Here is an 11,396-nt window from a genome sequence, read left to right as displayed (position 1 = left end):
CACCCTGGCCCCCGTAAGAACTGCTGTCATTTAAAATAGTACTATTAGTGTCTTGTAAAGCTGTTGAAAAGTACTCACCAGCACGAATTCAATGTTAATCAATATTTATTTTATTTAAAGCTGTTGAAAAATGCTCTCCAGCACAAATTCTGTTAACTACATTTCCTGTTTTAACTTAAGTTCAATTCTGTATGACTGACATCCAATGTTAGCTGCACAGAACTTCAATTATAAGGAAAATATATTAAAAAAAAACCATGCTTAGGGGCTAGAGCTGTGGCGCAAGCTGTAAGGCATCTGCCTTGCATGCAGTAGCCTAGGACAGGCATCAGTTCAATTCCCTGGCATCCCATATGATCCCCCACTCCAGGAGCAATTTCTGAGTGCATAGTCAGGAGTAACTCCTGAGCGTCACTGGGTGTGGCCAAAAAAATCCACAAACAAACAAAAAATAAGCTTAATTGTGGTGCTCTAATAAATTTAAATTATTCTAAAATGCAGAGGATCAGACACCACAAATAAGTTTTATTTTTATTTATTTGGTGGCTTCTTTATTTTTTAATTTCTTTTAGTCATTCTTTTCTTTTTCTTTTTCTTTTTTATTTGTTTTTTTGGACCACACCCATTTGGTGTTCAGGGGTTATTCCTGGCTAAGCACTCAGAAATTGCCCCTGGCTTGGGGGGACCATATGGGACACCGGGGGATTGAACCGTGGTCCTGATCCTTGGCTAGCGTTTGCAAGGCAGACACCTTACCTCTAGTGCCACCTCGCCGGCCCCCATTCTTTTCTTTTTAAAAAATAATTTATTTAAGCATCATAGTTACTGAAATGTTCATAGTCAGGTTTTAGTCATAGAATGTACATCACCCTTAGCCAATGCAACTGTCCTGCCATCAATGCCTCCCATTTCCCACCCCCATCTGTGTCTGGGACAGGCATTCTACTTCTCTCTTTCACTACGGTTGTCATGGTAGCTGTCAATGCAACTAACTGCACTCTAACTGCGCTCACTGCTCTTTGTGGTAAGCTTCATATCATGGGCTGGTCCTTCTGACCTTTATCTTGATTGTCTCTGGAGATTATTACCATAGTGTCTTTTATTTTTCTTATATCCTACAGATGAGTGAGACCATTCTATGTCTATCCCTCTCCTCTGACTCATTTCACTCAGCATAATCTCTATGTCCATCGTGTATGGGCAAATTTCATAACTTCATTTTTTCCCCTAAGGCCTGCATAGTATTCTGTTGTGTAAATGTACCACCATTTCTTTCTTTTTTTCTTTTTTTGGTTTTTGGGCCACACCCGGCGGTGCTCAGGGCTTACTCCTGGCTGTCTGCTCAGAAACAGCTCCTGGCAGGCACGGGGGACCATATGGGACACCGGGATTCGAACCAACCACCTTTGGTCCTGGATCGGCTGCTTGCAAGGCAAACGCCGCTGTGCTATCTCTCCGGGCCCGTACCACCATTTCTTTAGCCACTTATCTATTATCAGGCACCTGGGATGTTTCCAGATTCTGGCTATTGTAAATAGTGCTGAGAATGAACATTGGATTGCAGAGAGCATTTTTTGTATTGTGTTTTTGTGCTCCTAGGGTATATCTCAGGAGTAGTATTGCAGGATCATATGGAAGCTTAATTTCCAGACAGAAACACACAGACACAGACACAAAGACACACACAGACACAGACACACAAACACAGACACACACAGACAGACACAGACACAAAGACACACACAAAGACACACAACACACAGACACAGACACACAGAGACACACAGAGACACACACACAGACACACAGACACACACAGACACACACACACACACACACACACACACACACACACACACACACACACACACACACACACACACACACACAGCTCTGGCCCCAGAACGAGTCCCCTGCCCAGGTGCGGTTCCCAGAGCAGGAGGCTCGTGATGTGCCCACGGCCGCTAGGTGACGCCCCACCAACGCCCACCAACCTGGGGGCCCTGGAAGCCAGGGGCGGAGGTCCCCGAAAACGCCCTTGACCGCCGGCCGAGTCGCCTGGGCTGCCGGGACGTGACAGCGGCCCGCGCCCATCCCTCCCGGGCCCAGCGAGCCTCCCTCTTCCGAGATGGGGCGGCGACGTGGAAACACGGGGCGTGTGCCCCGCTCGGGTTCCCGGAGAGGCGCCAGAGGTTCCCCAAAGGCCCCGGAACACTTGGAAAATTCTCAGGGGCTTGCCTGGGCAGGTGGACCGTAAATTGAAACCCTCCAAGCACTTGCGGGAATCTGAATGGGCCTTTTTAAAGGGCTGTCAGTTCAGAGTGCAGAAGGTCTTGCTAAAAGCACAAGATGATAAATCAATGGACAAAGTCAGATGTTTGCAGTGAACACGAGTGTGAGAGGTACAGGGGTGGAGAGACGAAGGAAGCAAACTGTAGAATTCCTGGAACTTAAAAGAGAAAGTATGCATTTCTCTCTCTCTTTTTTAAATAAAGGATTAGGGCCTGAGCGGTGGCGCAGTGGTAGGGCGTTTGCCTTGCATGTGACTGACTCAGAACAGACCTAGGTTCGATCCACGGTCTCCCAAGTCAGGAGCGATTTCTGAACGCATAGCCAGGAGTAACACCTGGTGTGGCTCAAAAACAAAAGCAAAAACAAAAACAAAATTAAGGACTAGCTGGAGGGTAGCATCCTGCAGGCGCTCAGGGATTATTCCTGGCTCAGAACTCAGTCCCTAGTGCTCAGGGTGGTGCCAGCCCAGTCTGCATTCTGCAACATGCATGGCAAGCACCTTTTGTTGTTTGTTTGTTTGTCTGTTTTTTGTCACACCCGGTTGTTTTCAGGTTTCACTTCTGGCTCTGTGCTCAGGGCTCTCTCCTTGGTGGTGCTCAGGGGACTAGGCGTGGTACTGGGACTTGAATCAAGGTTTGCAGTGTGCAAGGCACATGATGATCCCAAGAAAAATGTCTATTTATTTATTTATTCATTTATTTTTGGTTTTTGGGTCACACCCAGCGGTGCTCAGGGGTTACTCCTGGCTCTGCACTCAGAAATCGCTCCTGGCAGTCTTGGGGGACCATATGGGATGCCAGGGTTCTAACCACCGTCCACCCTAGATCGGCTGCTTGCAAGGCAAACACCCTACCACTGTGCTATGTCTCTGGCCCAGAAAAAGTGTTCTTTTTATTCTTTATTTTTGGGCCTAGTCTATGGTGCTCAGGTCTCCTCCTGACTATTATTATGCCCAGGAGTGTTCGAGATCAAATCCTGGTCAGTTGTGTGCAAGGCAAGTGCCCTACCCACTATGCTCTCTTTCATCAGTGATTCTTTTTTTTTATTTTATTTTATTTTTGGTTTTTGGGCCACACCCGGTGGTGCTCAGGGGTTACTCCTGACTGTCTGCTCAGAAATAGCTCCTGGCAGGCACAGGAGACCATATGGGATACCAGGATTCGAACCAACCACCTTTGGTCCTGGATCAGCTGCTTGCAAGGTAAACGCCGCTGCGCTATCTCTCCGGGCCCTCATCAGTGATTCTTTTTTTTTTTTTTTTTTTTTTTTTTTTTTTTTTTTTTTTTGGTTTTTGGGCCACACCCGTTTGACGCTCAGGGGTTACTCCTGGCTATGTGCTCAGAAATCGCCCCTGGCTTGGGTGGACCATATGGGACGCCGGGGGATCGAACCGAGGTCCTTCCTTGGCTAGCGCTTGCAAGGCAGACACCTTACCTCCAGCGCCACCTACCCGGCCCCTCATCAGTGATTCTTAACAAAGCAATCGCTGGGAGGACCAGTAGCTTCTGCATAAAATGGGAGCAGCAGACATCAATTATACACACATAGGCCAGGACTGGTTGAACCTCATGCCTCCTACAAATATTAACTTGAATAAAACATAAAACCTAAATGTCAAAATTGAACAAAACTTATGGGGAAAATTCTAGCGAAAATATTGGGGATTTGAAAGTTGGGCAAGAGCATATCCATCAGTGCTCAGGATTTACTCCTGGCTCTGCACTCTAGTATCCCTCCTGGTAGTAGTGCTCAGGGGGATCATATGTGAGACTGGCGATCAAAACATGGGTCAATTGCATGCAAGGCAACCGTCCTACCCACTGTACAACTGCTCTAGCCCTTGGGAAGGAGATTTTAAAGTGGGTACCACATAGTCTTTGAAATCTATTGGACATTGGAAAACATAAAAATATAAAACAGGGCCTGGAGAGATAGCACAGCGGTGTTTGCCTTGCAAGCAGCCAATCCAGGACCTAAGGTGGTTGGTTCAAATCCCGGTGTCCCATATGGTCCCCCGTGCCTGCCAGGAGCTATTTCTGAGCAGACAGCCAGGAGTAACCCCTGAGCACTGCCGGGTGTGGCCCAAAAAAGCAAAAAAAAAAAAATATATATATATAATATATAAAATATATATATAATATATATATAAAATATATATATATATATATATATATATATATATATATATATATATATATATATATATATATATAATCTAGTCTTTGTGTAAAAGACCACAGAGACCGAAAGTAAATGCTTGGGAACCATATCCTGACTCGGAACCAGAATGTATAAAGAACCCTTATAATTCTTCAATAACTTGATTGTGTGGCTTCTCCTGGTCTGACCTCCTCCAGCTGTGAAAGCATTTCCCTGGCTCCTGGGCCTTTCTAGCAGAGTAACCCAAGAGGAGAGATACCCTCAGGCTTGAGAGGAACAGGACCCCAAAGCATCTTTTATTTCTGTTTTGTTTTTGGGTCACACCTGGTGGTGTTCCCTGGAAGTGTTCAGGAGGATCATGCAGAGCTTAGAGATGGAACCCTGGGCTTTCTGCATGCAAAGAAAGCACTTCAGGCTTGAGCCACCTCCCTGCCATCCCTCAAAGGTTTTGGCTGACCATTCATCTCCTGGGGAGACGAAGAAGTAGGATTTCTATTCTGGTGAAAAAAAATGTCAGAAGTGGGGGAAAGAGAACAAGTGTTCTAGGAGTAGGGGAGGCATCAGGCCAAGCCTTCCTCTGAGACAGAACAGGAATAATTTGGTAAAGCTTTTGCTTTGTGCTTCTTGTCTCAAAAGGAAAGGCCTAGTTCCACGTTCTTGAGCAACATATATCACAGGAATACAGAGGGAGGATGTTTAACTCTCCCAGAGGAATCAGATTATATCAAGATCCAAGGCTAGACTAGACCAAGACTAGACCCCAGTAGTGACTCATTACTTGAGTTTTTTCCCCCTTTATTTTCATGCTAAAAATCACACCCAAGTGTGGAGATTGAACATGCTACTGAGACGTTTGATGCATGTAAAAGCATATTCTGTCCATGAAGCCTGTGTGCAGAATTTGTTACTCTCTATCCTTTATGCTTATCTTTTCCCACATTAGCCCATTTATAAACTTTCCTGGGGCCGAAGTGATAGTACAGTGGGTAGGGCACTTGTCAATCCAGGTTCAACCCTTGGCATCTCATTGGGGCACCCTGAGCACTGTCAGGAGTAATTCCTGAGCACAGAGCCAAGGTTTGGCCCAAGGAAAAACAAACAAACAAACAAACAAACAAAAGGAAGGAAAAGATAAATAAAATAAAACTTTCCTAGGGTCTTCCTCCCTCCCTCCCTTCCTTCCTTCCTTCCTTCTCTTCTTCTTCTTCTTCTTCTTCTTCTTCTTCTTCTTCTTCTTCTTCTTCTTCTTCTTCTTCTTCTTCTTCTTCTTCTTCTTCTTCTTCTCTTCCTCCTCTTTATCTTCATCTTATTCTCCTCCTCCTCCTCCTCTTTCCTTTCTTCTTTCCTGTGCTGTCTCCTTTACATTCTAGCAGAAACTACACTATTCTTAGCTCAATTCTCTCCCTGGACTTATGTCAATGTCTGTTTAGGCCTTAGGCTCTTAGATCTCTATCACATCCTGACTATACTCTCCTGAGAGCTGGATGCTTGAATTCCTACTATTAAGCCTCTTCTGGAGATGCCAACAATTAGCTTATCTTTCTCCTGGATGCCTCTTCACATCCATTCTCCTCTCAAACTCTGTTTGGAAACTGAGACTTACTGGAACATCAGCAGGTGCGTATTCAAAGAAATGTAACCATCTGTGTTAAACTTTTTTTTTTTTTTTTTTGGTTTTGGGGTCACACCCGGCAGCGCTCAGGGGTTACTCCTGGCTTTATGCTCAGAAATTGCTCCTGGCAGGCTCAAGGGACCATATGGGATGCTGAATTTGAACCACCGACCTTTTGATTGCAAGGTAATTAATTGCCTTACCTCCATGCTATCTCTTCGGCTCATGTGTTAAACTTCTTTTTTTTTTTTTTTTTTTTTTTGTGGTTTTTGGGTCACACCCGGCAGTGCTCAGGGGTTACTCCTGGCTCCATGCTCAGAAATTGCTCCTGGCAGGCACAGGGGACCATATGGGACGCTGGGATTCGAACCGATGACCTCTTGCATGAAAGGCAAATGCTTTACCTCCATGCTATCTCTCCAGCCCCATCATGTGTTAAACTTCTTAAAGCATCCAAAGGAAGAACTTTCTGTGCTAGTCCAGAAGAAGAAAGAAACCCAAAGAGATGAGATCTGGGGCTGGAGTAATAGCACAGTGTAGTGTTAAATAATTAACGATGGTGCTGGATAGAGGTGGATGGATGGAGGGATTTTTCTCTGCCATCCCAGGCCATGTGGCTCCACAATCCCCATTCAGTTGGCGGGTCCCAGGTTTAGGTGAATGGCGGAATCAGACTCATCCAGAGACAGGCATCAGGAAGTATCAACTTTATTGATACCCTATCCACCACATGTGTGGCTTATATCATAACCTTTTAAGCATTCAGCCATTCTTAGCTAGCCCTGCATCTTAACTCCTTTCAGCCATCTTCCCTTTCACCTCCATGCTGGCAAAAGACCGAAAAGGCTAATCCTCTCTGGTCAAAGCCTTATCTACCTTTTCCAAGACCCCTCCCAGGAAATGGGCGGGGCCTTGCAGGTAAGGTCAAGTTACCTAGGAAGAATGGAGGGATGAGGCTTCAGCACAGCGGTAAAGTATTTGCCTTGCATGCGGCCAACTTGGGATGGACCCGGTTTGATTCCTGGCATCCCATATGATCTCCCTAGCTTGCCAGGAGCGATTTCTGAGCACAGAGCCAAAAGTAACCCCTGAGCATTGCTGAGTGTGGCCCCAAAACCAACAAATAAATAAATAAATAAATAAACTGCTTAAAAAAAAAAAAAGAGATGAGATTAGTTTTGTTTGCGGTTGTGTGCTCACCAAGCCTCAGTGCTTATAGTTCTCACAGTGCTCATAATATTAAGAGATCCTGGAAAAGCAACCCTTGTTTTAAACTGCATCTTAGAGGAAAGAGTGAATGGGGGATCACATCCATAGTCTTTGCAGCCAGAGACACACTTTTGCTACTGGGTTTCCTCAATATCTCTAAGATGATGTTGCCTTTCAGTGTAGACTTTGTTTCCGTAAGATACAATCTTAACTTCTGTGAGAACTCTGGAGGAAGGGAATTTTATCCTAGGACTCAGCTCTTTTCTGAAAGAAGAAAGAGAAAAGCTTTCTGGATTTTTCTTTTCAAAAACTAATTACTTTGTTTTTTTTATTATAATTTAAATTATTTATTTAAAGAAAACATATCGCATTGTTGACATAACTGATCATGATACATTGTTTTGGCATGAAAGAAAGCAAAGTTATTAAGAATCTAAAGAGGGGGCCGGGAAGGTGGCGCTAAAGGTAAGGTGTCTGCCTTGCAAGCGCTAGCGTAGGACCGACCACAGTTCGATCCCCCGGCGTCCCATATGGTCCCCCCAAGCCAGGGGTGATTTCTGAGCGCATAGCCAGGAGTAACCCCTGAGCATCAAATGAGTGTGGCCCAAAAAACCAAAAAAAAAAAAAAAAAAAAAAAAAAAGAATCTAAAGAGAACAGAGAACTAAAAAATATGGAAGAAGGGGAGAGAATTCATTAGCAGTTATATTTGTGAAACTTCTTGTGTCAGTTATAAAGTCACTATTGCAATAGCCAAAGATTTAGTATGCTCCCATTTTATTCTCCAGAAATGGGAAACACATTAAAAAATGTGTGTGTATGGGGCCGGGCGGTGGCGCTGGAGGTAAGGTGCCTGCCTTACCTGCGCTAGCCTAGGAGACGGACCGCGGTTCGATCCCCCGGCGTCCCATATGGTCCCCCAAGCCAGGAGCGACTTCTGAGCGCATATAGCCAGGAGTAACCCCTGAGCGTCACCGGGTGTGGCCCAAAAACCAAAAAAAAAAAAAAAATGTGTGTGTGTGTGTGGGGGGGGGCAATTGTCATTTGCATAGGCACAGCAAAAAATGGAAGAAATTGGAAATAAACACCGTTGGCCTAAAAAACAGGGAGAGCTTACCACCGAAGCACCTTGGTATAAAACCAACTCAAGGCTCCAGGCATACTCGGTTGTCCAACCCCCTAGTCATTCTCAATGGTCAGCTTTTCAGTCTCATAGTTGTTGCTGTCAGGTTTCTGTATTTGTAGATTCTGGTTTTTGTACAGGTCCTGTGTTGAAGACCAGGTGGTGTGTTGTGTCTTCTGGTTCTGTCTCTCCATCAGTTAACATTGCAGAGGATCCTGCCATAAAAGCAGACTATTGCTATTGCCTGATTGTCAGGGTGATATAAGAACTTTTTTTGGAGTAAGTCAGTGCCATTTTGGTAGTAGGGCCTTCCTTGGTAGAATTTATGTTCCTGGTGCTGGTGTGGGAAACCTTGTTTGTCAAAAACCAATTTCTAACTTTATGATTTAGTGACCAGCCCATAATCAAAGGCAGCCACATTCACAAGGAGGTAAGAAAACAGGTGCCAGGGACAGTGAACACAGCCCTGCTGAGTACTGATACAGGATGGATAGACAACGAAATCAAGAACTTTGCTTTGTTCAGAGCTAAAAATAACTTGAGTTCTTTGATTTGTGGTCTGGAAACCATGAAGTGACATAACGCATTTAAAAGTGAGCCAAGTGGAAACTTTAGAAATGAAAACTACAAAACCCAAACTAGTAACTGATCCGATGTGTTTAATAACGTTAGTCTCAGCTGAAGAGTATGAATGAAAATGAAAACAGGCACAAAAATATATCCGAAGTGGAACAAAGAGATGTTTAAAATAAAATTATGAGGGGATATGACCAAAGGTAATTGCAAAGATGTTATTTCTCTAGAGGAAAATGATTGAAAGGTCAGAGATGTACAGTGGGATGGCGCTTGCCTTGTACCACTGGATGTAACCCTAAAAACAGAAAAAAAAAAAAAAAAAAAGAAAAAAGGCTGTGATGGAGAACAGAAATGCATGTGGAAACATAAGCACAGAGCAATCAACATTATCACTGAATGTAATAACAATAATGTCATCTGTTTTTTTTTTTTGTTTTTGGGCCACACCCGGCGTTGCTCAGGGTTTACTCCTGGCTGTCTGCTCAGAAATGGCTCCTGGCAGGCACGGGGGACCATATGGGACACCGGGATTTAAACCAACCACCTTTGGTCCTGGATCGGCTGCTAGCAAGGCGAACGCCGCTGTGCTATCTCTCTGGGCCCATCATCTGTTTTTTTAACTAAATTTTTTATTTAAGCACCATGATTACAAACATGATTATAGTTACAGTCACAAACAGAACGCCCCCCTTCACCAGTGCAACATTCCCACCCCGAATGCCCCCCCTTCCCATTCCCTGCCTGTATTCGAGACAGACATTCTATTACAATGATTATTTTTTTAAAGTTTAGTAAGCTGGTTTTTTTCTTTCTTAAAGGATAAGTGTTAAAAAATTTTCAGTAGTAAAGGTGTGATAGTGGCAATCACCGTTGTTTGCATAGCTCCAGCAAAATATGGGGGAAAAGGAACAAAAATTCTTGGCCTGATTACAAGAAGGCCTCACCCCAGAAGTTTATTGGCATAAGATCGACTCTGCTCTCCAGGCATACCAGTCTGTCCTACCCCTGAGCCATTCTCCATGGTCCCAGTGAAATTTTTTCTCACGTTAGCTGTTTTTGGTGCCAGGTTCCTGTATTTAAAGATTCTGGATTCTGTGCATTTCCTTCATCCTGGATTCTGTGGAGCATCCTCTAGTTTCACCTCACCATTAGATGTGGAGAGACCTGCCCTGCAAGCAGGTTGTTGCTAAGTCGTCTGGGTGTTAAGAGCACTCCAAAGAGTGCTTTTAAATTATTTAAATTAAAATACATAAAAATAACATAAGAATTAGTTGAATCAAAGATGCATGATTATATTTCTAGAGTAACTATTAAAAACATTAAAATAAGGCATAAATAACAAAAAGTTAGATAGTGAGAACCTCTAAAAATAGGTCCCTAGATAAAAGCAGTGTGGGGGAGGGGAGCTGGTGAAAATAAATGGTCAGAATGAATTTTTCAGAATTCAACCAAAAGCTTTGAGTAAACTGGAGAGAAAAAAAAATAATGATATCAGAACAGTGCTGACATTTTAACTTGCTTTATTCCATCGCACTCTGTCTAGTTTTGCCTTGAAAAATATCTCACGTTCCTAGTGTCGAGGAAAGAAATCTATCAAGAAATTATAACAATAAATGTTCTATTATCCTAATAGAGACCCACAAGAAGATGCAGCAAAAAACAGATATCTGAAACTTATAAAAAGACTACAAAAATCACTTCTGGAAGAAAAAGAAGAAAACCTAAATAAATGATAAGGTATTCAAGGCACTCATTAATTAGAAAACTTCACTCAGGCAACTAGCAAAAGCCTTAAATTTGTATTCAGATTCATTTACATTCAATCAAATTTCCAACAACCCCTCCCTCCAGATAGGTCAAGCTAATCCTAAAATTTATATGAAATGCAGGGGTTCAAAATAATTTTTTTTATATAGAACGCTTCACAAATTTGTATGTCATACTTATGCAGGGGCCATGCTAATCTTCTCTGTATTGTTTCAATTTTAGTATATGTGCTTGCGTTCAAAATAATCTTTTTTGGGGGGAGGGCTACACCCAGTGGCACTCAGAGGTTACTCCTGGCTCTCTCTACTCAGAAATCGCTTCTTGGGGCCGGGCGGTGGCGCTGGAGGTAAGGTGCCTGCCTTACCTGCGCTAGCCTAGGGCGGACCGCGGTTCGATCCCCCGGCGTCCCATATGGTCCCCCAAGAAGCCAGGAGCAACTTCTGAGCGCATAGCCAGGAGTAACCCCTGAGCGTCACAGGGTGTGGCCCAAAAACAAAAAACAAACAAACAAACAAACAAAAAAAAAGAAATCGCTTCTTGTGGGCATGGAGGACCATATGGGATGCCAGGATTCCAACCACCTTTGGTTGGTCCTGGGTTGGCCATTTGCAAGGCAAACGCCCTACCACTATGCTATCTCTCTGGCCCCTCAAAATAAT

The 11,396-nt window shown here is 43.8% G+C and overlaps 1 non-coding gene across 1 annotated transcript; it reads right to left on the bottom strand.

The window, feature by feature from the left end:
• Positions 1–10,876: 10,876 nt before the first annotated feature.
• Positions 10,877–10,981, bottom strand: LOC126015296 (U6 spliceosomal RNA). Its single transcript, XR_007498175.1, has one exon. It is a non-coding gene; the product is annotated as a U6 spliceosomal RNA (small nuclear RNA).
• Positions 10,982–11,396: the final 415 nt, after the last annotated feature.

The sequence above is a fragment of the Suncus etruscus genome, chromosome 7 (genome assembly GCF_024139225.1).
Source record: "Suncus etruscus isolate mSunEtr1 chromosome 7, mSunEtr1.pri.cur, whole genome shotgun sequence".
Classification (NCBI taxonomy): Eukaryota; Metazoa; Chordata; class Mammalia; order Eulipotyphla; family Soricidae; genus Suncus; species Suncus etruscus.
The sequence above is the reverse complement of the archived record's forward strand: the minus strand, read 5'-3'. Positions and strand labels throughout refer to the sequence as shown.